The 26,305-nt window shown below is 44.3% G+C and overlaps 1 protein-coding gene across 3 annotated transcripts in view; it reads right to left on the bottom strand.

Moving 5' to 3' along the window:
- RARG (retinoic acid receptor gamma) overlaps positions 1–26,305 on the bottom strand; it is a 343,460-nt gene that overhangs the window by 271,208 nt on the left and 45,947 nt on the right. The window contains exon 2 of one of the 3 annotated variants that reach the window (XM_077483865.1): positions 10,307–10,404. The exons of the other annotated variants lie outside the window; for them this stretch is intronic. The gene's annotated coding sequence lies outside the window, so the exon portion shown is untranslated. The remainder of the gene's footprint in view (positions 1–10,306; positions 10,405–26,305) is intronic. 3 annotated transcript variants of the gene reach the window in all.

Here is a 26,305-nt window from a genome sequence, read left to right as displayed (position 1 = left end):
AAAAGGAGGACCACTGCACAGAGCAGATAAGTTTAACATGTTTGTTATTTTTAACAAAAAATTAAACATGACTTTAGTATCACTTTAAGCCTGGTACACATTACGAGATTTTTTTCCCTTCAACTCAGCAAGGCTGAACGAAAAAAACTGACAGCTCAGGAGGAGCCGCTGTATTAACTATGCAATGTTATTACAGTGATATCCCCTGCTGTGCTATAGTGCTCTGACCCTCCGCCATAACACTGCGGTCAACGCTCTCAGCCACTGGCTGAGAGTGCTGATCAGGAGCTGATCAGCAGACTTTTAACAGTCATGCCCCTTCGGCAGAAGCTGACTTTGATTGACAGCAGCGGGAGCCAATGACGCCGCTGCTGTGTTTCAGCCAATCAGGAAGGATCAGGAAGGCCAATCAGGAAGGGGAATCTCACAGGGCTGAGACATTCATGGACATTGCTGGAACTAGATGGACCTCAGGTAAGTGTTAGGGGGGGCTAAGGGTGGCTACTGCACACAGATGGCTTTTTATCTTAGAATGCAAGAAGATAAAAAATCTTCTGCGTTTACAACCCCTTTAGGCTAATTTCACACTGGGGTGGCGGGCGCCTTATTTTTTAGCGCCACTTTACCGTCGTTTTAGTGGCGCTATTCGGCCGCTAGTGGGGCAGTTTTAACCCCCGGTAGCAGCCGAATGGGAATGGCCGCTTTAGGAGCGGTGAATGCACCTCTCCTATAGTGCTGCAAAGATGCGGGTTGCAGGACTTTTTTGACTGTCCGGCAAGCGCACCGCTCCAGTCTATAAGCCCTCGGGCTTTCACATTGGAGTGAATTGAGCGTCTCTTTCAGGGCGCTTTGCAGGTGCTATTTTTAGCACTATCGTGCCTGCAGAGTGCCTCAGTGTGAAAGTAGCCTTAATGTCACTTTAACCACTTAAGGACGGCCTCATGCCGATATACGTCGGCAGAATGGCACGGCTGGGCACAAGCACATACAGGTACGTTGTCCTTTAAGTGCCCAGCCGTGGGTCGCACGTGCGCCGCCGGCGGGGCGCACGTGCGACCCGGTCCTGAGCTCCGTGGCTGTGGCCACGGGACCCGCAGACCTGATCGCCGCCGGTGTCCTGCGATCGGGTCATAGAGCTGAAGAACCAGGAGAGGTAAGTGTAAACAAACCTCTCCTCGTGCTTCCTAGTGAGCCTGTCACTGATCGTCTGTTCCCTGTCACAGGGAAAGAAAATCAGTGACGTCACACGCCAAGCCACAACCCCTACAGTAAAAAAAACACACATACACTTAACCCCTACACTGCCCCCCAGTGGTTAACGCCTTTACTGCCAATTACATTTTTACAGTAATCAATGTATTTTTAATCGCACTAATCGCTGTATTAATGCCAATGGTCCCAAAAATGTGTCAAAATTGTCCAACGTGTCAGCAATAATGTCGCAGTCACAATAAAAATCACTGATCACCGCCATTACTAGTAAAAAAAATTATTAATAAAAATGCCATATAACTATCCCCTATGTTGTAGACGCTATAACTTTTTCGCAAACCAATCAATACACGCTTATTGCAATGTTTTTTACCAAAAATATGTAGAAGAATACATATCGGCCTAAACTGAGGAAAAAAGTGTTTTTAATATATTTTTGGGGGATATTTATTATAGCAAAAAGTAAAAAATATTGAATTTTTTTCAAAATTGTTGCTCTATTTTTGTTTATAGCACAAAAAATAAAAACCGCAGAGGTGATCAAATATCACCAAAAGAAAGCTCTATTTGTGGGAAAAAAAGGACGCCAATTTTGTTTGAGAACCACGTCGCACAACTGCGCAATTGTCAGTTAAAACGACGCAGTGCCGAATCACAAAAAGGGGCCTGGTCCTTTAGCTGCAAAATGGTCCGGGGCTTAAGTGGTTAAGGAACTTTTCAGATGGAGGTCCGTTTTGTTTAGCTGTTGTGTAACCTAAAAATCTACCAGTAAGAAACATGCAATTTCATCATTCGTACAGCCATTTAACTGACAAGGGGAATAAAATGAGACTGCAGTATGCTGAACCATTTCATGAAGTATTCATGTCAGCACAGTAATGTTTCCCAGGGGTAAATATCATTCATAGTTTCACAAAAGGTTGATTTTAAATCCCCACCCGCCCAAGAAATTAACTATAACTGACTATGAATAATATTGTATATATAATATATGTAAATCAGTTGCTTTTTGGACCTTTTATGTGACATCGCCACCTGCACAAATGAAAGGTTGTTGCCTTCACTGCCCTTCTTGCACCATCATAAACGGATCAGACATCAGATGTCCACAAACTCCACAGCAAGAACAGCAGCTGTCCCATAAGATCTGTGCAAATGATCATAGCAAATGGGGAATGTATCAATCGATATAGAGCAAGCACCGCTGGAACTGACTTGGCTGTACATAAAATGTATCAACATCGCAGAGAGTCTGGAATATATCTACTTTACCAATTTAAATAATTAATGGCAAATGTCCGATATTATTTCCATTGCCACCCTGTATCATTACATTTTAATTGTCAGAAATATATATTTCCTATAATAGTACCAAAAAGCCTCTTTAGGTCAATAATAGGGAACCTGCCATCTTTGAAAGTCTTATATTTAGCTCTTCATGTGTCCCTGCATGTGTCTTCAACAGAAGGACAACAGCATTCAACAATAATGTGGCTTAGGTCATTATGGATCTGTGATTGATAGAACACTTTATCTATAATCAATACTGATATCTAGTACAGCAACAAATTTACTACCAACCCTAGGAATCTCACTAGCGTTAGGGTGCCACCACGTATTTGCAGCAGCACCACTTAGACCAGTGGTCTCCAAAGTGCAGGCTGGGGGCCGGATGGTGCTTTGCTTTATCTGGCCCTTGGGGCACTCTTCCACCAACTGACACCAATGATGGGGCATCATTCCCCCTATTGACATGATCATTTGGGCACTATTCTTTTAATTGATATCAACAAAAGGACACTACTCCTCCCATTAAAATCAATGATAATGCAATGATGCCGGAGCATTTTCTAATCCCACTGGGTACAGTCTGGCCCCCATTAACCCTGGTCTAAAGCACGGTAAACTGGCCCCTTGGTTTGAAAGTTTTGAGAACCCTAACCTAGACCAACAATAGTGCCCTTAGAGCCCTTTCACACCGAGGGTGTTTTGCAGGCGCTATAGCGTTACAAATAGCGCCTGCAATCCGCCCTCAAACTGCTGCAACATTCATTCCAGTGTGAAAGCCCTGAGGGCTTTCACACCGGAGCGGTGCACTGGCAGGACGCCAGGAAAAGTCCTGGCAGCAGCTCCTTTGGAGCGGTGAAGGAGCGGTGTGTTTACCGCGTCTCCTCATTGAAATCACTGGGGCAGCACAGCTATACCGCCGGCAAAACGCCACTATTGCAGCGTATTGCGGGAAGGTTTTAACCCTTTCTTGGCCGCTAGCGGGGGTAAAAGCTCCCCGCTAGCGGCTGAAATGCGCCGCAAATCCGACGGTAAAACGCCGCTAAAAATAGCAGCGTTTTACCGCCGACACTATAGGCTCGGCGGTGTGAAAGGGGTCTTAATGGGTAGAATACAGGGCTCCCGAAGTCTCTGCTTTGTATTTCTCTGCAGATACCTCAGAGTGGACATGCTATTAAATGCTTTAACAAGAAAACATATTATACTACATCCTATCCCCCTGCATAAATGTTTGTTCGTACAAGCACAACCCGAGGGGCATATATATCAAGCTTTGCTAACTAAAAGATATTACACAAGGTTAAAGGGCATGTAGAGCTTTAGCTTTTGTTATTAAAATAATAAACTCTGTGCAATCGTTTTGCACAGAGCAGCCCCTATCCTCTTCTTCTACAGTGCCCCGCCGACATCCCAGGCCCCTATTCTTTATAGGATGCCCCCAAAGAAAGCCGTGCTCCCTGGGGGCATCCGTGTGGGCTCGCTCCTGACTCAACGCCGCCCCCCCCCCCCCCCGCTCCCTTGTCACTGGATTTGATTGACAGCAACGGGAGCCAATGGCTGGATCGGATTGGGCTCAGGTAAGAAAAAAGGGGAGGGGGGGCTCTGGGGGGAGCTGCAGCACAGAAGGTTTTTCACCTTAATGCGTAGAATGTATTAAGGTGAAAAATCTTAAAGTTTACAACCACTTTAACCGCTTTCCGACCACCCGCTGCAGTTGTACTGTGGCAAGGTTGCACGGCTACACGAAACAACGTACCTGTACGTAGTTTCATACAATAGCCATTAAGTGGCCACAGGGGGAGCCTGTCAGCTGATTGTTACCCAGAGAAGAGATAGAATGGCGATCAGCCGATGTAAACAAGGCAGACCACTGTTCTGTCAGGCATGGACACTGTGATCTTGTGTTTCTGCTAATCAAGAACATGGATCACTGTGTCCATGCAGTGAGCCCAACCCCCCCACAGTAAGAAAGCATAAACAGGGAACACATTTCACCCTTTGATCGCCCCTGATGTTAAAGTGGTTGTATACTCCATTTTTTAACTTTTACCTACAGGAAAGCCTATAATAAGGCTTACCTGTAGGTAAAAAAAAATATCTCCTAAACCTGTACGGTTTAGGAGATATTCCCCTCGGTATGCGCCGCTGACTGCAGCGGCGCATGCGCACAAGGGGATTCTCGGCCTGAAAATCCGGCAGTGGCCGGCCAGCCGGAATGAAATCTCCCGCGCGCATGCGCGGGAGTGCTGATATCGCGGCTCCGGCCACTCACAGCGCCGGAGCCGCGATACCCGGAAGAAACGCCGAGGGAGCATGTCAGCTCCCTCGGCGTGGATCGGGCCAGATGTCGGGGCCTCGTTCTAAGGTAAGTATTTCATAATGAGCTAGTATGCGGTGCATACTAGCTCATTATGCCTTTTGCTTTGCAGGTTTAAAAAAAAAAAAAAATGTGCGGGTTTACTACCGCTTTAACCCCTTCCCTGCCAGTGTCAGTTATACAGTGTCAGTGCATCTTTTTAGCATTGATCACTGTAATAATGTCACTGGTTCCCAAAAAAGTGTCAAAGGTGTCAGTTAGGTGTCCGATCTGTCCACTGCAATGTCTCAGTCCCACAAAATTCGTTGATTGCCACCATGACTAGTAAAAAAAGAAAAAATGTCAGAAATCAATCCCTTTAGTTTGTGCGCTATAACTTTTGCGCAAACCAATCAAGGGGATTTTTTTTTGATCTTTTTTGTTGAAGAAATTTTTTTTTTTTTTTTTTTTTATTGGGTGTGTCTTATAGCAAAAAGTAAAAGAAATATATATTTTTTCATATATAAAATTGTTGGTCTTCTTTTATTTATAGCGAACAAAATAAAAACCATAGAGGTGATCAAATGCCACCAAAAGAAAGCTTTATTTGTGGGGAAAAAAAAGACAGCAATTTAATTTGGATACAGCATCGCATGACCGCGCAATTGTCAGTTAAAGTAACGCAGTGCCGTATCGCAAAAAATGCCATGGACACAAGTAGTTAAAGAGGGATTCCACCTACAAAAAAATATTAAAAGCCAGCAGCTATAAATACAACCGCTGCTGACTTTTAATAAATGGACACTCACCTGTCTCAGGGTCCAGCGATGTCGGTAGCCGAGGCCGATCGATCGCTCGGGTCTCGGCTGCTGTAGTCACCATTATAGGTGAGGGAATCAGGAAGTGAAGTGTTGCAGCTTCACTTCCCGGTTCCCTACTGCGCATGCGTGAGTCCCGCAGCGCACTAGGAATGGTCTGCGCTGTCTCTGGGACCCGTGTGTGTCCCAGCAGACAGCGCAGCGGGACAGGAAACGGCATAGACTCCCGTGGGAGTCTATGCCCAGAAGTGGGTGCAAATACCTGTCTTAGACAGGTATCTGCACCCCCCTGAAAGGTGCCAAATGTGACACCGGAGGGGGGGAGGATTCCAATGAGCGGAGGTTCCACTTTAGGGTGGAACCCCGCTTTAAGGCAAAAAAAAAATTGGCATACTGGCAAGCACCCGCTTCAATACTAACAAAGATATTTGGTGTCACGCTGCTGGCTTTGCTAAGTGATGCTGAACCTTGAACTCTGTAGGCACCATCAAAAAGGTGGTTCATGGGCCACAGATCAAGGAACCTCTAGCAACCTCTGGAGGAACCCTGGTTGAGAATGGCTGGTGTAACACCTCACGGGAACAGAAGTCATCTATTTACATGGAATAAGCACGGAGCACTTTGTCACAACTTGTTTAAACACAGATATTATTTTTGGACTTTATGAACTGTATAGAAGCCAAGAACTGTGTTTTATGAGTTTATATTAGGGCAGCACTAATACTTATTGGATTCACTCTACCTCCTGTTTGCATGCTACACAATGAATTAAAAAACAATGCATTCTAAGCCATATTAACTTTTCCAGTGTGCGCCCCCCCCCCCCCCTCCTATTCATTAAACGAAATGTTTGCCTGCATTTCAAAGTGCTGGGCAGACAGCGGGTTGACAGTTCTGCAGATGAGCCCCCAGCTACATCACCAACCTCATCTGCAGATATCACCCAAATAGTCCCCTTCGCTCCTCCCAGGACCTCCTGCTCTTCAGCTCCCTTATTACCTAATCTTGTGCTCGTCTTCAGGACTTCTCCTGAGCCTCTCCCATCCTCTGGAACTCCCTGCCCGGTATATCCAATCAGCCCCTAACCTGTCCACCTTTAGGAGATCCCTGAAAACTCACTTATTCAGGGAAGCCTATCCCACACCCACCTAACAACTGTCCCCGAGCCACCCCCCATCAAATCATTCCCCGCATCTATTACCTTTTGTACCACCACCCCTTCCCTTTAGAATTGACGACCAGGGCCCTCCTGTCCCTTCTGTATTGAACTGTACTGTAATTGTGCTGCAACCCCTCTACATTGTAAAGCGCTGCATAAACTGTTGGCGCTATATAAATCATGTATAATAATAATGAGATCCCCAGAAATACAGAGTATTCCAAATCTTGTGAGAAGTCACTGCAATACAATGCAGAATCGTTTTCTAAGTCACTACTCAATTCCCAGGATCTAGTCTAAATGCTGACATCATTCTCTGCCATTGGCTGAGAGCGCTGATCGGGGGCTGGTTTTCCAGCATGCTAGTCTGAAAGAAGCCAGAAAACCGTCCGGCTTCTGTCGGACTAGCTGCCATACACATGGGCCGAATGTTAGCTGGTTTTTATTGAACTGGCCGATGTCGCCCGGCATTCGGCCCTGTGTGTACGGGGCTTTAGGCTTCACAGGCAGAGGCCAAGGGAAAGGAAAGTATATTATCTAACTTTTTACCACATATCTTTTTTTTTTTTAGGTCAATGTGGCATTTAGGTATGAGGTTGCCTTTCTGAGGGTGATGGTTATTGCAATTAACCAGTGAACCATCTAGCGACTAACCTACAAATTTCTATATTTAGTACAATACCAAAAAATATGGAAGAACAAACTGTTAAAAATGTAAGAGCCATATTAAAAATGATGTTAAGGTAAACACTGCGATAATATCTCAGAACGTAAACTCACTGAAAATACAATTTACTCTTCTTTTTAGAAGCAACATACATGGTGCATGGTTGTGAATAACCAAAATCTCATACATCATTTGTCTTCATTATGATTGTTCTTATAGCACATAAACAAACTAAAGTACATCACCTGACACATTAGACAAGTAGTATAAGCTCACATATACAAACAGCTCAACATACTGTATACAAGTTGTAGTGTAACCAAACATGCGTGTAAAAACACACAACTGCATCATAAATTATAATCCATTCGCTGTCATCCTACATCTGTGTGTTTTCGTAAGTGTGACATCTCATCACTCAGTAAAATATATAACGAGCATTAAAGCATAACTCTACTATCCAGAATAAAACAACAATGTAAGACAATGAAATCATCATCTCTGGAAGTACTGTGAATTTTCTTCTTTTATGCCTGCAGTAAAATATTCAGTTACAACCGTTTTAGTTGTCTTTTTTTATAATGCAGAACAGAACATGTGCACAGGCACACCATTCCACGGGCCTATACTGCACCCTTGGCTATAAGCTACATTTCAACATTCCTACTGAGCACAGTAGATACTTCATGAGTCCTTACAAGTAGAAGAATACATTTAAAGCCAAACCTGAGCACAAAACCTGTCACTGAAACATATTCCTCAATACTAACAAAATATATAAATGCACTTTTTGTGCCCGAAATGCCTTTGCAGATCCAGGTATTACATTGTAAATGTAGTGGTGCCATCGTCACCATACTGTACATAGCCTGGGCAGAGCTGTAGGACACAGCATGCACTTGCCACCACAGGCGACCTCCAGAAAACTACCAGTCACCCTGTACAAGGAGAGAGACTGGTCAGTAACTGGTCTTCATCAGGGATGAGCTCAGGCGTATTCAGAAACAATTCTGAGCTCTCCAGACAGGAAGCTGTCAAAGCAGACAGCCAATTATAGGCAGTGGAGGTATTCCCTACCCCACAATGTATACATGCCTTCCTACCAATGATTGGCTGTTCTTTTTGACATATTCCTGGCAGGATAGGTTAGGAGGGATCAGACTTGTGTCCAAACCTACCAAAGCTCATCCCTAGTCATCATTATGGGAACTTTCTGAGCAGAGGCAAGTTTTCACACTGCATTACCGTATTTATCGGCGTATAACATGTGCCAGCGTATAACATGCACCCCAATTTAAGGGGGAAGTTTCATGAAAAAAAACTTTTTTTTAAAATAAACCACTTTGAAGCAAAATAATGGTCAGTGAGCATCAATGCAGCCTGATTAGTGCCCATCTGCAGCATCAGTGCAGCCTAATTTGTGCTCATCTGCAGCTTCAGTGAAGCCTGATCTGTGCCCATTTGCAGCCTGATCTGTGCCCATCTGCAGCTTCAGTGCAGCCTAATTTGTGCTCATCTGCAGCTTCAGTGAAGCCTGATCTGTGCCCTTCTGCAGCCTGATCTGTGCCCAACTGCAGCTTCAGTGCAGCCTGATCTGTGCCCATGTGCAGCTTGATCTGTGCCCATCTGCCACCTGATCTGTGCCCATGTGCAGCCTGATCTGTGCCCATCTAGAGCCTGATCTGTGCTGATCTGCAGCCTGATCTACACCCATCACCCCCATCAATTCAGCTCACCATCTCTCTCCTTGCAGGAAATCACCAAGCCGTCATCTATTTACTTGGCTCTCAGTCGGCAGTCGCATACAAAGTCCCGCCTTTGCCAGCGGCATTGAACCAGCTCCTGTGATAGACAGAACACTGGTCCAATGCCTGTGGCCGAGGCAGGACTGAGTGTTTGTGACGTGAGAGCTGAGTGGAGAGTAGATGATGGCTCTGTGATTTCCGGTGGCACTTGTCTCCCTCCCAGGTACACTGTCGGCATATAACACGCACCCGTGATTTTCCCCCTGTTTTCAGGGGGGAAAAGTGAGTGTTATACACCGATAAATACAGTACTTCACCAATCTGCATACTAGCACATAATGTGAAACTTACCTTAAAACACTCCTTCAGAGTGCATGCACTGGTGACATCACCAGCTCATTTACAAGTAAATATCTCCTAAACGGTGCACGTTAAGAAGATATTTACTGTACCTATAGGTAAGCCTTATTATAGGCTTACCTATATGTAGATATGTGCCATGGGAGTTTACTCCTACTTTAAAGTATAACCAAAGGCAAAACTTTTTTGGATGTTTTGGACAGTGTGGGGAAGGATTAGATCACCTAATAGAATTTTATTGCTGTTTGTGCCCCTTAGAGAGATTCACCCACTCTATTTGTCCTGTTTACCATTATCATCGTAAGTAAAACAAAATCCCAAATTTTGGATTGTCCCCAGAAAAGTAATAGAGGAAAAACTTCCAATGGGGACACTAGTTCTGTTGAGCTGGGGTCCCCAAAAAATTCCCTTAATTTGCTGGGATTTCCTCCCACTTCCCATTTGGCTATTGGACAGGAAGTGAAGGGAAATCTCCCCAACAGGGCACAGATGGGGAAAAATAATCTGACAGGGGTTATAACCATCCCTTACACAAAATGTCTATAAATATTATTTACACGGGTGATCATTTTGCTGTCCCATTATCACAGGTCAGGATTTGGGGTTAAATGGATCAACGGAATGATTAAGGATAGCATTAGAGCATGGCCTGACGGGGTTTGGGATAGGACTGACAATTAGAGTTTGGGATTAGTGATCTTGTCACCACAGGATCAGTTGTAAACAAAGCCCACACTCCAAAAAAGGAGCATGCATACTCACCATTTTAGCCCAGGTCTTCATACTCTGCTTCTTTTCTGCTACCTGGCCACTGAAGGTTTTTATACAGCTGGAGGTGTCAATCGTTTGACAATAATCACCTAAAATGCAAGGCACAGATGTGAACCAGCCCTAACACATTTTTTATGCACACCCACCTCTCTCCTCTTCCCTTTATCCCAAACCGTATCCATAGTTAGTAGTTTATAAATTTAAAGTGGTTGTAAACCTCAGACATTAAATATGAACAAAGCATTGTTCCTCTGCTATCAGCATGAGTAACTTCTGACCAGTTTTTCTGACACCTAGAGAAAAATGGTGACAGGGGAGGGGCCTCTAGCTGAATGGCTCACCTCTGTTTTTGTGTGCTGTGTGGAGGGATGTGTCTCTTCCCTCCAATCGGCTCTCCTCTCAACAACCTTTTATTCAGAGCTGAGAGATCCTGTGTAAATGCTGCACTTTGAATGGATGTAAGGGAAAGACACATGTAGACAAACAGGTACAACTTATGTAGGAGTATTTGTGTCATCTCTGTGTATCACCTGAGGCCAGTCACTTCACTGGATATAGATAATGCACTGCCTCTAACGATGAAGTGGGTGCTATAACTTACTGAAATATCAAAGAGTGACATTTCAATAAAGTTAGCTTAAAAAAAAAACGTTGCGATGTGCCACGATGATCCCACTGCACCACACGTTGTAACCCAGCGGCTGTTGTGAATTAGGCCTTAAATAGCTTGAGTTATACAGAGATGCTTCAAGCAATGGGCTACATCAAATTTAGCCACGCATGCCCATTTTAATGTAGAATTGTATGTCTGGGGCCTGGATGACTTGCTCCCTAAACATACTAGTGCTATTTACTAAACATAACCCTGCAGAAGGGATAGCCAAAGGCTTTATACTCCATTATGGCCCACAAAAGGCATTGTTTTATTTAAAAGAGAAGTATGTTTTTGCTTTTGTTTTTTAGACTCATACTTACATAGGGGGGTGCAACATCAGACCAATGCTCCATCTGTTTCCCACCGGCTCTAATGCTCAGAACCCAGCGATCAACCTCTGCTGATCGCGCGGTTCTCAAAGCTCCCTGAGCATAGAGCTGCTGACTGTCAGTCTCTCTGCTCTGCCCACCCCTCGCTCACTGCAGGTCTAGGCTGTGGAGGGGGTGGGAATGGCTGTCTCAGGTTCCCTGAGAGGTTGAGGCGGGTGCTGGTCCAGGCATGTGGGCGGATTCAATGACAGCTGATCATGTGATGTCACCACAGGCGGTAATCAGCTGACAGCACGAGGAGAAAAAAAAGCCGATCGCCGATGGCAGTGAGCGGGACATCAGTCCCGCTCACTGCAATGTGCCCCAGCTCCTCAGTGCCCACCTGTGCCCCCTACAAGTGCCTCCTACCAGTGCCCACCAGCGCCACCTGTCAGTGCCTGCCAGAGCCACCTGTCAGTGCCCACAGTGCCACCTGTCAGTGCCCACAGTACCACCTATCAGTGCCCACAATCAGTGCCTGGGCAGTGCTGCTGCACATCAGTGCCATCTATCAGTGTCACCTACCAGTGCCCATCAGTGTCACCTATCAGTGCCCATCAGTGCCATCTATCAGTGGTACCTATCAGTGCCCATCCGTGCCACCCATCCATGCCACCCATCAGTGCCATCTTATCAGTGGCCATCAGTACGACCTTATCTGTGCCCATAAGTACCACCTTATCAGTGCCTATCAGTGCCGCCTTAACTGTGTCTATTAGTGCCCACCAGTGCAGCCTTTCAGTGCCCACCAGTGCCGCCTCATCAGTGCATATCAACGAAGCAGAAAAATTACCTGTTTGCAAAATTTTATAACAAACTATTAAACATGATTTATTTTTTTCAAAATTTTCCATCTTTTTTTTGTTTGTTTAGCAAAAAATAAAAACTCCAGCTGTGACTAAATACCACCAAAAGAAAGCTCTATTTGTGGGAAAAAAATGATAAAAATATAATTTGGGTACAGTATTGTATGGCCGCGCAATTGTCATTCAAAGTGCGTCAGTGCCGAAAACTGAAAATTGGTCTGGGCAGGAGGGGGGTTTAAGTGCCCAGTAAGTAAGTGGTTACATTTCTTCAATCAGGCAAAAGACAAAAATTCAGTTAACCGGTAGCAAGTAATCACAATGATATTAGTCAAAAACTTCTGGTGTCTTTGGGTTAGTGTACATTGAACAAGCTCCTTGATATTTACTGCTAGGCCTGGCGTGTTATGCCCTGTACACACGGTCGGACTTTCCGACGAAAAATGTGCGATCGGATCGTGTTGTCGGAAAATGGGATCGTGTGTGGGCTCCATCTGACTTTTTCCTTTGGAATTTCCGACAAAAAAGTTTGAGAGCTGGATCTAAAATTTTCTGACAACAAAATCTGAACGTTTAAATTCCGATCGTGTGTAAACAATTCCGACGGACAAAGTGCCATGCATGCTCATAATAAATTACGAGACGAAAGCTATTGGCTACTGGCCCATTTATAGTCCCGACGTACTTCTTTTACGTCACCTCGTTCTGAACGATCGGATTTTCCGACAACTTTGTGCGACTGTGTGTATGCAAGACAAGTTTGGGCCAAAATCCATCAGAAAAAATCCGACTGATTTTTTCGTCGGAATCTCCGACCGTGTGTACAGGCCATTATACACATTTAATAGGTAAAAGAAGACAATTTTTACTACAGTGAGCTGTTGTTTTCTGAAAAGGAAGAGCCACCCCAAAACAGAAGTAGCTTTGACAGCAAATTGAGGGGCCCTATTGTGAGTTCCAAAGGAAAAAAAAAAACGTTTAGTATAATTCCATATGAACATGTCATGACTTCAGACACCATGATTGGCTCTGGGCTCCCCGGGGAGAATAGGAGCAGCGAGCAGAACACACCTACCCGCCTGCAACACACACAGCCTGGAATCATTATCCACGAACAAAGCTTTCATTTTCAAAATTGCTCCTCTAAGCATGATGAGACGATTGCTTGCAATGCATTATGGACATATGACATATCAGTAAAAACATCCTCCGATCCATGAGTGCTTTACCAGGCCAGCTGGTCCAATGATAATGACCTGACCAATGTGCAATCAACATAGTTTATGGTAATACAGGAAAGAGATACCTAATTACACTGTACAACATCAATGCAGCAAACGCATGACTTAGCCGCACTCCTGAGCATTACTATAAATCCTACATGGTTTACATAAGGGTTACATCAATCACATCCTCTAAAGCAGGACTTCTGCTTTCATCAGATGCTTCCTAAACTCTCTGTTTTGCGTAGTGCTTGTTATTGGTACATGACGTACACTAGAACTCTGCTCTACACAAAAACATTTCTATAGTTTCCAATGGAAAGCTTTTAAACCGCTGTCTTTATATCCATTGCAGACCCGTCCCCCCCACACTCCCTGTCCCAAAGAGCACCTGTCACCAGGACAAGGAGCAAGAGGAAATATCAGCTTTTGATTGGTGGATAGTGATAGTGGAGGAGTCCTGCTGTCAGAATACAAATGTCTCAGTGGATGAAGAAAATCTGTTAGCCCTTGTACACACAGTCGGACATTCCGACGGAAAATGTCCGATCGGACCGCGTTGTCGGATAATCTGACCGTGTGTGGGCTACATCAGACTTTTTCCGTCGGAATGCCCGACCAACAAAGTTTGAGAGCTGGATATAAAATTTTCCGACAACATGATCCGATCGGACTTTGTTCGATCGTTTGTAGAGAATTCCGATCGGACAAAGTGCCACGCATGCTCAGATGAAATTCCTAGACCAAAGCTATTGGCTACTAGCCTGAACGTAGTCCCGTCGTAACTAAATAACGTCATCATGTTACGAACGATCAGATTTTCCGCCAACTTTGTCCAACCGTGTGTATGCAACACCAGTTTTGGACTAAATCCGTCGGAAAAAATCAGACGGATTTTGTTGTCGAAATGTCCGACCGTGTGTACAAGGGCTTAGATTTTTCTCCTTCAGCCCACCGGCTGATGAAAAAAAATGAGTCATCTATGGTCACCTTAAAGTATAACTAAACACAAAACTTTTTTTTTTAGTGTAAAGCTGGCCATACACCTATACAGTGGTGTGAAAAAGTGTTTGCCCCCTTCCTCATTTCCTGTTCCTTTGCATGTTTGTCACACTTAAGTGTTTCGGAACATCAAACCAATTTAAACAATAGTCAAGGACAACACAAGTAAACACAAAATGCAATTTGTAAATGAAGGTGTTTATTATTAAAGGTGAAAAAAAATCCAAACCATCATGGCCCTGTGTGAAAAGTGATTGCCCCCCCTTGTTAAAACATACTATAACTGTGGTTGTCCACACCTGAGTTCAATTTCTCTAGCCACACCCAGGCCTGATTATTGCCACACCTGTTCACAATCAAGGCATCACTTAAATAGGAGCTGCTTGACACAGTAAGGTCCACCAGAAGATCCTTAAAAGCTACACATCATGCCGAGACCCAAAGAAATTCAGGAACAATTGAGAAAGAAAGTAATTGAGATCTATCAGTCTGGAAAGGGTTATAAAGCCATTTCCAAAGCTTTGGGAATCCAGCGAACCACAGTGAGAGCCATTATCCACAAATGGCGAAGACATGGAACAGTGGTGAACCTTCCCAGGAGTGGCCGGCCGCCCAAAATTACCCCAAGAGCGCAGCGACGACTCATCCAAGAGGTCACAAAAGACCCCACAACAACGTCCAAGGAACTGCAGGCCTCACTTGCCTCAGTTAAGGTCAGCGTTCATGCCTCCACCATCAGGAAAAGACTGGGCAAAAATGGCCTGCATGGCAGAGTTCCAAGGAGAAAACCACTGCTGAGCAAAAAGAACATCAAAGCTCGTCTCAATTTCTCCACAACACATCTTGAGGATCCCCAAGACTTTTGGGACAACATTCTGTGGACCGATGATACAAAAGTGGAACTCTTTGGAAGGTGTGTGTCCAAGTATATCTGGCGTAGAAGGAACACTGCATTTCATAAAAAGAACATTATACCAACCGTAAAATATGGTGGTGGTAGTGTGATGGTCTGGGGCTGTTTTGCTGCTTCAGGACCTGGAAGACTTGCCGTGATAAAAGGAACTATGAATTCTGCTGTCTACCAAGAGATCCTGAAGGAGAATGTCCGACCATCTGTTCGTGTACTCAAGCTGAAACGAACTTGGGTTCTGCAGCAGGACAATGATCCTAAACACACCAGCAAGTCCACCACCGAATGGCTGAAGAAAAACAAAATGAAGACTTTGGAGTGGCCTAGCCAAAGTCCTGACCTGAATCCTATTGAGATGTTGTGGTATGACCTTAAAAAGGCCGTTCATGCTCGAAAACCCTCTAATGTAACTGAATTAGGACAATTCTGCAAAGATGAGTGGACCAAAATTCCTCCAGGACGCTGTAAAAGCCTCATTGCACGTTATCGCAAACTCTTGGTTGCAGTTGTTGCTGCTAAGGGTGGCCCAACCAGTTATTAGGTTTAGGGGGCAATCACTTTTTCACACAGGGCCATGATGGTTTGGATTTTTTTTCACCTTTAATAATAAACACCTTCATTTACAAATTGCATTTTGTGTTTACTTGTGTTGTCCTTGACTATTGTTTAAATTGGTTTGATGTTCCGAAACACTTAAGTGTGACAAACATGCAAAGGAACAGGAAATGAGGAAGGGGGCAAACACTTTTTCACACCACTGTAGATTATCTGCAGATTTTCTCTGGTTAGATGGAAGAAGTGGGGGATTCCTCCATCCACACAGTTTAGCGAACATGGGAGAAATCTGTTGCACTTTTTGCATCTAACCATAGAAAATCTGCAGATAATCTATAGGTGTATGGGCTCCCATTACGGAGATTCACTCTCCGTATTTGTCCTGTTTACCATTATCATTGAAAGTAAAGTAAAAGAAATGACCCACATTTTGGCCCAAAACGGTCGCAAAAAGTTGTCGGAAAATCCGATCGTTCAGAACGAGGTGAAGTAAACCACGTACGACGGGACTATAAAGAGGCCAGTAGCCAATAGCTTTCGTCTCGTAATTTATTCTGAACATGCGTGGCACTTTGTCCGTCAGAACTGTCTACACGTGATTGGAATTTAAATGATTGGATTTTGTTGTCGGAAAATTTTAGATCCAGATCTCCAACTTAGTGTGTCGGAAATTCCGATGGAAAAAGTCCGATGGAGCCCACACACGATCACACAACACAATCCGATCGCACATTTTCCGCTGAAAAGTCAGACCGTGTGTACAGGGCAATAGAGGGTAAATCTTCTAATGGGTACACTAGATCTGGTGACCAGGGGTTCCTCAATGAATTCTCTTGATTTACAGGATTTTCCTCTCACTTCCTGTTTGGCTATGGGACAGGAAGTGAATAGAAATTTCCACAATGAGAAATAAACAGCGAAAAAAAACTGACAAGCGTTCTACCCCTCCCTTGCTGTATCCAAAATAGAAAAAAAAAAGTTTTACCTATATTCCTACTTTAAGGCCTTATATAGACTTGCCGCTGGGGGCATAAATAACTGCCTCCCTTAAGCTGCAAAGGCAGCGGATAAGGGTATTCACATGCCACAGTAAAGATGTCCCAGCATCCTCTGGGACTGTGACATCATAATGGGTGGGGACATCACCAGGTGACCCCGCCCATTGTTCCTATATAAGTCGCCGCGCAACATGTCCCTGTCATTATGGCCAGAGACAGCGTCGTGTCAACATCTCAAGGAAGAAGAAGAGAAGAACAGAAGAAGAAAAGGCGGCGAAGACAGCGGCGACAGAAGACCGGGCCACTGCCAGTAGCGGAGGCCCGGCAAGAAGAACCGAAGAGGGGGACAAGACCCCCGAAGTCGGAAGAAGAGGCGGCGGCAGAAGACCGGGCCACCGCCAGTAAAAGAGCTGGAATGAGCCTGGCAAGAAGAACCGAAGAGGGGGACAAGACCCCCAAAGTCGGAAGAAGAGGCGGCGACAGAAGACCAGGCCACCGCTAGTAAAAGAGCTAAAGGAAGAAAGCGGAGGCCCAGCAAAAAGAACCGAAGCAGGGGACAAGACCCCCCAAAGTTGAAAGAAGACCCCCGGGCGTCGACGAAGAAGAAAGCCAGGCTCCTCCGCTAGTAAAAGAGCTAGCAGAAGATAGCGGAGGAGTCCGGCACCCCAAGACGGAAGAAGACCCCCAGAGCTGTGCAATAAATTATTTTAAACCCTTGTGTTGTGTTTTTTTTTTACATTTTTTTTTTTCACCAGGTGAATGGGTAGGGGTACATTGTACCCCATACTCATTCACATAGGGTGGGGGGCCGGTATCTGGGGGCCCCCTTATTAAAGGGGGCTCCTGGATTCCGTTAAGCCCCCCGCCCGCAGACCCCAACAACCAACGGCCAGTGTTGTCGGGAAGAGGCCCTTGTCCTCATCAACATGGGGACAAGGTGCTTTGGAGTGTGGGGGCCGCTCGCCCCCCCTTTCCCCAAAGCACCCCCCCATGTTGAGGGCACACGGCCTGGTACGGCTCAGGAGGGGGGGGGGGGGGCGCTCACTCGTCCCCACCCCCTTTCCTGACCGGCCGGGCTGCGTGCTCGGATAGGGGTCTGATATGGACCTGGGGGGAACCTCCGCGCTGTTTTTGGTTCATACCAGGTGACTTTTCTCCGTGTGTGGGACACACACATGGCCGGATTGTCCGCCTGACAATTTTTGAGTCAAAACTACTTTCTAAGTCCGCCAGACTTTTGGGGAAAAAACGTCCGCCGGAGCCCACACACGGGCGGATTGTCCGGCGGACTCTGGTCCACCGGACCAAGTGCGCCGGATAGTTTGATCGTGTGTACGCGCCATGAACGTACATTTACACATATCTGCCATGCCTGGCTGACACATGTGCAAAAGAGTCTGTATTCAATTATATGGAAAGGCCATCAAGCATTGAGACCAATGGTGGGCTACTGCTATATCAGAAAAGAATGGGGGCTCCCCAAAACTGGGCAGGCAGTTATCTGTGCACTCTCTACTACTGCACTCTCTTTATGAACAGTAATAACAGATGCAATGGAAGTTTATTGGGTTTCCTTTTGCAACAATTCCATTCATAATATAGCAGGAATGGGAAGCAGAGAGCTACCAGTACCATTGTGCATGCACCATTCACAGTATTTGTATAATTTGTTGTATGAAAGGACGGCATAGAAGTTAAGCCTCATACACATGATCGGATTTTCAGCAGACAAAGCTTGAGACTTTTGTCCAAAGGGTGTTGGCCCAAAATTTGTCTTGTATACAAACGGCAAGCAATTGTTGGCCAACAAGCACGAACGTAGTGTCGTACTAGATGTACTACACGCCAATAAAGAGGAAGTAGAACGTTTGACGAGTATTGATTTGTGCTTTTCATTTCACACTTTTCATTTTGCGCTTTTCATTTTGTGCTTTTCAGTTTGTTTCTGAACGGCCGTTCGTCAACCAGACATGTTGCGGAATCGGAGGAGATAATGCGTTATTTATTATTGGCTTTGGAGTTTTTGCTTTGACCCATGTCCAGTCGAGGAACAGGAGGAGGATTTCTTGGACCAATAATTGGTTGTTTTATTAATCGTGACCAATTATGTCATATGCCTTTGCTGCGGGAGCTCCAAGAGAATAATCCGGATGATTTTCGGAATTATCTCCGGATGACGGATCCCTGCTTTCACCAACTCTTGGCATTGTTGACTCCCTATATTAAGAAGTAGGACACATGCAATAGGCTTTAATTTTATTTTATGGTTGAATAATGATTTGATTTGGTATATTTTCTACATTTTTGGATGCATTGAATGCACTTTTTGGTTAAGTTCTATTGGCGGATAGCATGTCTAATTTTATTTGTTTTCTTTTTTTATTGCACAATAAAAAAATTGTGTAGAATAATACTTGGCTATGTGTTTTACTTCAAATGATAGTTTGGGAGTAAGCAGTTACATTTAAAAAATACAATGTAAAATTAACAAAGGACCCCAACATAGTTGTATCTTTGATCTTAAAAACTATTGGCTAATGGTGTTGTGGTAACGGACAAAAAAAAAAAAAGAAGCATATTAAGCAAAGCATAATAAACATAATAATATTATTCTTGATACCAGAAAAAAAAAAGCCTTTTAACCAATTGCCGACCACAAACATTTACGTCAGCAGCATGGCACAGACAGGCAAATGGGCGTACATGTACGTCCCTTTAAATTTGCCTGCCGCAAGCTCTGTGAGTGTAATCATGGGTCCCGTGGACTCGATGTCCGCGGGGGTTACCCGCGATCATCTCCCGGAGAGGAAGAATGGGGAAATGCTAATGTGAACAAGCATTTCCCCCTTCTGCCTAGAGACACTGATCACCGCTCCCTGTAATCGGACACACTTAACCCCTGCAGCGTCCCCTCCTGGTTAACCCCTTCACATTTACACAGTAATCAAAGTATTTTTAATCGCACTGATCGCTGTAAATGTGAATGGTCCCAAAATAGCACCAAAAGTGTCCAAATTGTCCGCCATAATGTCGCAGTCATGATAAAAATCACTGATCGCCGCCATTACTAGTAAAAAAAAAAATTATGAATAAAAATGCCATAAAACCATCCCCTATTTTGTAGACGCTATAACTTTTGCGCAAACCTATCAATAAACACTTATTGCGATTTTTTTTTACCAAAAATATGTAGAAGAATACATATCGGCCTAAACTGAGGGAAAAAAAATTTTTGATATATTTTTTGGGCATATTTATTATAGCAAAAAGTAAAAAATAATGCATTTTTCTCAAAATTGTCGCTCTATTTTTTTGTTTATAGCGCAAAAAATAAAAAACGCAGAGGTGATCAAATACCACCAAAAGAAATCTCTCTTTGTTGGGGAAAAAAGGACATCAATTTTGTTTGGGAGCCACATCGCACGACCACGCAATTGTCAGTTAAAGCGACGCAGTGCCAAATCGCTAAAAGTGCTCTGGTCTTTGGCCAGCCAAATGGTCCAGGGCTTAAGTGGTTAAAATACATTTGGCAGAACTCCATCAGTATCACCAGCAAAGCAGCTTCATTATCATCCCATTAAAGAAGAATAGAATGTGCGCTGCATTACGGCATTTCATAATTTGCCACGTCACAAATGTTAATTCTCCATTACAACGCTAGTTTTACAAGCCCGACCGCTTCTGTTTCGTCCTTGCTTCCGAGCATGCGTGTTTGTACTTTGGACTTTTGTCCGGCGGACTTGGGTACACACGTTTGGAAAATCCGACAACAGACCACACACACGGTCAGATTTTCCACGAACAGTCTGTCATCAGACATTTCCCATCGGAAAATCCAATCGCGTGCACGAGGCTTTACTGTAATTAATTAGCACTTTAGATTTACATTGCAAGGAGATTTCCTGCAAATTAAATTGCTGTTATGAGGACAGGTGTAAGTGGTACTTAGAGGAGCTTTTGTTTAAAGAAATCAAAGCCCCAGAGTGAAGACATACTGCAGTCCAGCAGTCTCTGTTAATGCATTCAACAGTGCTTTGCAGGGGCACACATGTTAACGTGCGTGTGATTGAAATATGCATTAACAAGCATTACATGAATTAGCACATGGTGTCATTTATTTTTAATGGTATCCCAACACACTACCCCAATGCACGTCCAACACACATGCACGACAGTGCCCCACAAAACACTACTGTGTGTTAAGGTGTGCTTTGTTGTCAAAAATTGGGTATATCTGATTCTTGGTCCATTCAGCATGTGGAAAAATACACATTAACAATGCACAGGAATGGACAGGTCTGAATGGGTCCTAACCCATGAAAAAAAATTGCGCCCTGAAATCCTGGTTCACGTCTTTTTAAGATGTTGCAGCTGAATAGGAGGGATTATTGCCAAGGTTCAAGCTGTTGGGACTCAGGAGAGCTTTGTTTCTGCAAAACACTCATGTCGCGTACACACGATCGCAATTTTGGCCAGCAAAAGACAGATGAGAGCTTTTCATCGGAAAATGCGACCGTGTGTATGCTCCATCGGAATTTAGCTGGCCGAATTCCCGTCAGCCAAAAATTTGAGAGCATGTTCTCAATTTTTCCAAAGGAAAAACTTTCTATTGGAAATTCTGATCGTGTGTATGCAAAAAAATGCAATGCACGCAAAAACTCACGCATGCTCAGATTCAACTAGTAGATGGAAGCTATTGGCTACTGGATATTGAACTTCCTTTTTTCTAGTCCCGTCATACGTGTTGTACGGCACCGCGAAATTTGGTTTGACCGTGTGTTGTGAAGACAGCTTGAGCGAAATCCCGTCAGGAAAACCATCAGAGATTTTTCCAACCAAAATTCTGATCGTGTGTACGCAGGATTACACCTCAATCTGCCCCTATGAGTGTAGAAAAGGTGCTGATGTCGCAGTATAATTCCACTTTCAGTGCAGACTCTGTGCGAGAATCAATGCAATTTATGGCACTGCCACCTCTACTATCCATAGGAGCTAGTCCTGAGATCAAGGCAGACATTCAGGCTGGGTTCACACTGGAGATCGTGGCGTCCGGTGCGTTTCCATTCATCATTTCAGGTCTGATTTCAGCCTGAATTTTTGGCTGAATTCGGAGCTGAAACAGACCAAAGACGCACAGGATTCCTGTGCAAATCGCATCGGAGCTGCTGTGGAGATGTGTGAACTGGCCCTATAGAGAGCCAGTCACAATCTTCTGCTATGCATATTTTATGGGGGGAAGCCACATCCAATTCGCAATAGTGCGAACCCAGCCTAAAGGAGTGCTATGGTCACTGCACACATGTTCATTTTATAACATTATAACATCAGTATTTTAAAAGCAATACAATGATTATTTCTGACAATCCACTATAAGCTTACTTTCATGTGGTAAGTGCTGCAACATCCCTGCCCACAACTTCCTGGATTCCCTGCATGCTTTGCAGCTTCTCCTCTGCTGTTTACTTTCACTTTCTACAGACTACATTTCCCATGGTTCCTTGCTGCATGCACATTGTGATTCCAGTACTGACTCCTCCTCCTGAAACTCCTCCTCCTAGCACCTCTGTAGATCAGTAGGTGGTCTCTGTGATATGTGTGACACAGCAGTGTCTACTCACAGGGGATAGTGAATGGGTGTCACAGAATTCAAGTAAATGTGTACAAAGTACGTTTACAAACTTTAACATAACAGATTATTATGAGTAGGCTAGAAATAACTGAAATACAATGTGGAAATAAATATGTTATTTTTAAATTTAAATGTGAACATTTGGTGATAGCTACTCTATGGGGTTGATTTACTAAAACTGGAGAGTGGAAAATCTGGTGAGGCTCTGCATGGAAACCAATCAGCTTCTAACTTGTTTGATTGTTCAATTAACCACTTCAGATTTGGACGGTTTCACCCCCTTCATGACCAGGCCTTTTTTTGCTATTCAGCACTGCACTACTTTAGTCACTTAAGGACCGATCCTCTTTCTGAGATTTGTTGTTTACAAGTTAAAAACATTTTTTTTTTTTTGCTAGAAAATTACTTAGAAACTCCCAAACATTATACATTTTTTTTCTAACACCCTAAGGCTGGGTTCACACTGCTGCGGGGGGAGATCCGGATGTGATTCGCACCGCAAATCACATCCGATCTCCGTAGCGCTGCGAGTTCAGCCATACAGATAGTATGGCTGAACTCGCAGCGGTCCCGCAGCAAACTCGCACGGGACCCTTTTTTTCGTCCGCAACAGAATCGGATCGCATGGGCGTTCACACCATGCGATCCGATTCCTGTGCGAGTCGGCAGATCGCACTGCGATATGCGATCGGATCTGGGGGTGTCATTAACATATCATTGACACTCCCAGCCGTTCGCATAGGGCAGTGTGAACTGCCGGCGGGAGTCGTGCGATGCGGGAAAACGCCGCGGATTCGCGGCGTTCCCGCATCGCAGCGGTGTGAACCCAGCCTTAAGAATAAAATGGCGGTCGTTGCAATACTTTCTGTCACACTGTATTTGAACAGCGGTCTTACATGAGCACTTTTTCGGGAAAAAATAGACTTTTTTTTTTTTAAATAAAGTTAGCCCATTTTTTTTTTATATTGTGAAAGATAATGTTACGCCGAGTAAATTGATATCTAACATGTAAAAATTGCACCCGCTTGTGGAATGGCGATAAACTTTTACCCTTAAAAATCTCCATAGGCGACGTTTAAAAAATTCTACAGGTTGCATGTTTTGAGTTACAGAGGAGTTCTAGGGCTAAAAATATTGCTCTCGATCTAACGATTGTGGCAATACCTCACACGTGTGATTTGAACACCGTTTTCATATGCCGACGCTACTCACGTATGCATTTGTTTCTGCACGCAAGCTCGCCGGGACGGGGCGTGTTAAAAAAAAATTCTTATTTTTTTTACCTTTTATTTTTTATTTTTACACTTTTCAAAAAAATAAAAGTAAAAATGCACTTTTATTCCCATTACAAGGAATGTAAACATCCCTTGTAATAGAAAAATGCATGACAGGACCGTTGATATATGAGATCTGGGGTCAAAAAGACCTCAGATCTCATATTTACACTAAAATGCAATAAAAAAATAAAATAAAGAAATTTTGTCATTAAATATTTTTTTTTAAATGCCCCTTTAAGAGCTGTGGGCGCAAATTACGTTTTGACGTCGCTTCCGACTAGCAATTGCATGGAGACGGGTGGGGGCCATCTTCCCCTCACTCGTCTCCATACTGATTCAGCAAGAGGACGCGATCGCCTCCGCCGCTGCTGACGGTTCCGGTAAGAAGCAGAGGGCACCGGATTTCAGTGGGAAGAGGGGGGCCCTCTCCCACCACTGATAAAAGTGATCTCGCTGCAAATCTGCCGCAGAGACCACTTTTATCTTGTAGCGGACCGCCTGCTGAAAAGGAGGATGCCGGGGTTATGGAAGCTAGCTGCTGCCATAACAACGATATCCTCCTTCAAAGTGGTTAACTTCTTCCCGACCAGCACGCAACGATGTACGTTGGCAATATGGCACAGCTGCGAAATGGGCACACCTGTACGTCCCCTTTAAATTGCGGGCTAATGGGCGCGCGCACACGCCACGCGAGTATGCCTGCAGGTTCCGCTGACTCAATGTCCGCTGGTAGCCCGCGATCATGACACGGAGAGGCAGAACAGGGAGATGTCTATGTAAACAAGGCATTACCCTGTTCTGTATAGCAACATAACAGGGATCTACTGCTCCCAGTGATCTCTGTCATGTTCTAGTGAGCCCATCCCCCCTACAGTTAGAACACAGTGAAGGAACACAGATAACCCCTTGATCGCCCCCTTATGTTTAACTCCTTCCCTGTCAGTGTCATTTACACTGTAATCAGTGCATTTTTATAGCACAGATCACTGTATAAATGTCACTGATCCCAAAATAGTGTCAAAAGTGTCCGATGTGTAGGCCGCAATGTCGCAGTCATGATAAAAATTGCAGATGGCGGCCATTACTAATAAAAAAAATTATTAATAATAAAAATGCCATAAATCTATCCCCTATTTTGTAGACGCTATAACTTTTGCGCAAACCAATCAATATATGCTTATTGCATTTTTTTTTTACCAAGAATATGTAGAAGAATATGTATCGGCCTAAACTGAGGAAGAAATTAGTTTTTTTATATATATTTTTTAGGGATATTTATTATAGCAAAAAGTAAAAAAAATATACTTTTTTATTTAAATTGACGCTCTTTTTTTGTTTATAGAGCAAAAAATAAAACCTGCAGAGGTGATCAAATACCCCCAAAAGAAATCTCTATTTGTGGGAAAAAAAGGATGTCAATTTTGTTTGGGTACAATGTTGCACGACCGCGCAATTGTCAGTTAGAGCAACCCAGTGCCGTATCGCAAAAAGTGCTCTGGTCAGGAAGGGGGTAAATCCTTCCGGGGCTGAAGTGGTTAACTGGCAACTGCGCAGTCATGCAATCCTGAACACAAATAAAATGTATATCATTTTTTATCACACAAATAGATCTTTCTTTTGATGGTATTTTGATCACCACTGGGCTTTTTATTTTTTTATTATATAAATGAAACTAGAAATTTTGAAAAATAAATTTTTTTACTTTATGCTATAAAACATATCCAATAACGAAAAAAAAAAACTCAACCAACGGCAAGGGTTGCTGGGAAGAGGCCCTTGTCCTCATCAACATGGGGACATGGTGCTTTGCGGTAGGGGGGCACAGAAGAAAGGTTTGGCTCGCCCCCCCCCTTCCCAACCTGCAAGGCTGCATGCTCGGATAAGGGTCTGGTATGGATCTTGAGGGGAACCCCAAGCCATTTTTTAGGGCGTGGGGGTTCCACTTAAGATCTATGCCAGACCGAAGGGTCTTGAATCATCTTGGGGGGGAACCTCACGCAAAATGTATTTTTAAATTTTGACTGGGTTCCCCTTCAAGATTCTCAGCACAAGTCGCACCGCAAGTCGGATCATGTTGATCCGAGTTCTAATGCAACTTCTATTCAAATCAATGGGCTCCTATAGGGAACCATTGATTTTTAATAGAGGCAGAGAAAAGCCGGACAAGACTTAGCACTGTTTATACAGCGTTAAGCCTCATTAAATCACGTTTAACAACTTTTACCGGCGTCTGGCGTTTTTACAGCTCTAGCGCTGGAGCCTCAGAATGAGCTGGTCCTGGGTTGTTTTTTTTTTTGGAGCTTAAAGTGGTTGTATACTCGATTTTTATAATAAGGCTTACCTGTAGGTAAAAAAAATATCTCCTAAACCTGTACGGTTTAGGAGATATCCCCCTCAGTATGCGCCGCTGACTGCAGCGGTGCATGCGCACAAGGGGATTCTCGGCCTGAAAATCCGGCAGTGGCCGGCGGCCGGAATGAAATCTCCCGCGCGCATGCGACGATATCGCGGCTCCAGCCACTCACAGCGCCGGAGCCGCGATACCCGGAAGAATGTCCAGATGTCGGGGC

The sequence above is a fragment of the Lithobates pipiens genome, unplaced genomic scaffold (genome assembly GCF_037356315.1).
Source record: "Lithobates pipiens isolate NorthernLeopardFrog02 unplaced genomic scaffold, aLitPip1_a1.2 Scaffold_16, whole genome shotgun sequence".
In the NCBI taxonomy this organism is placed as follows: Eukaryota; Metazoa; Chordata; class Amphibia; order Anura; family Ranidae; genus Lithobates; species Lithobates pipiens.
This window is presented reverse-complemented; position numbering and strand designations above follow the sequence as displayed.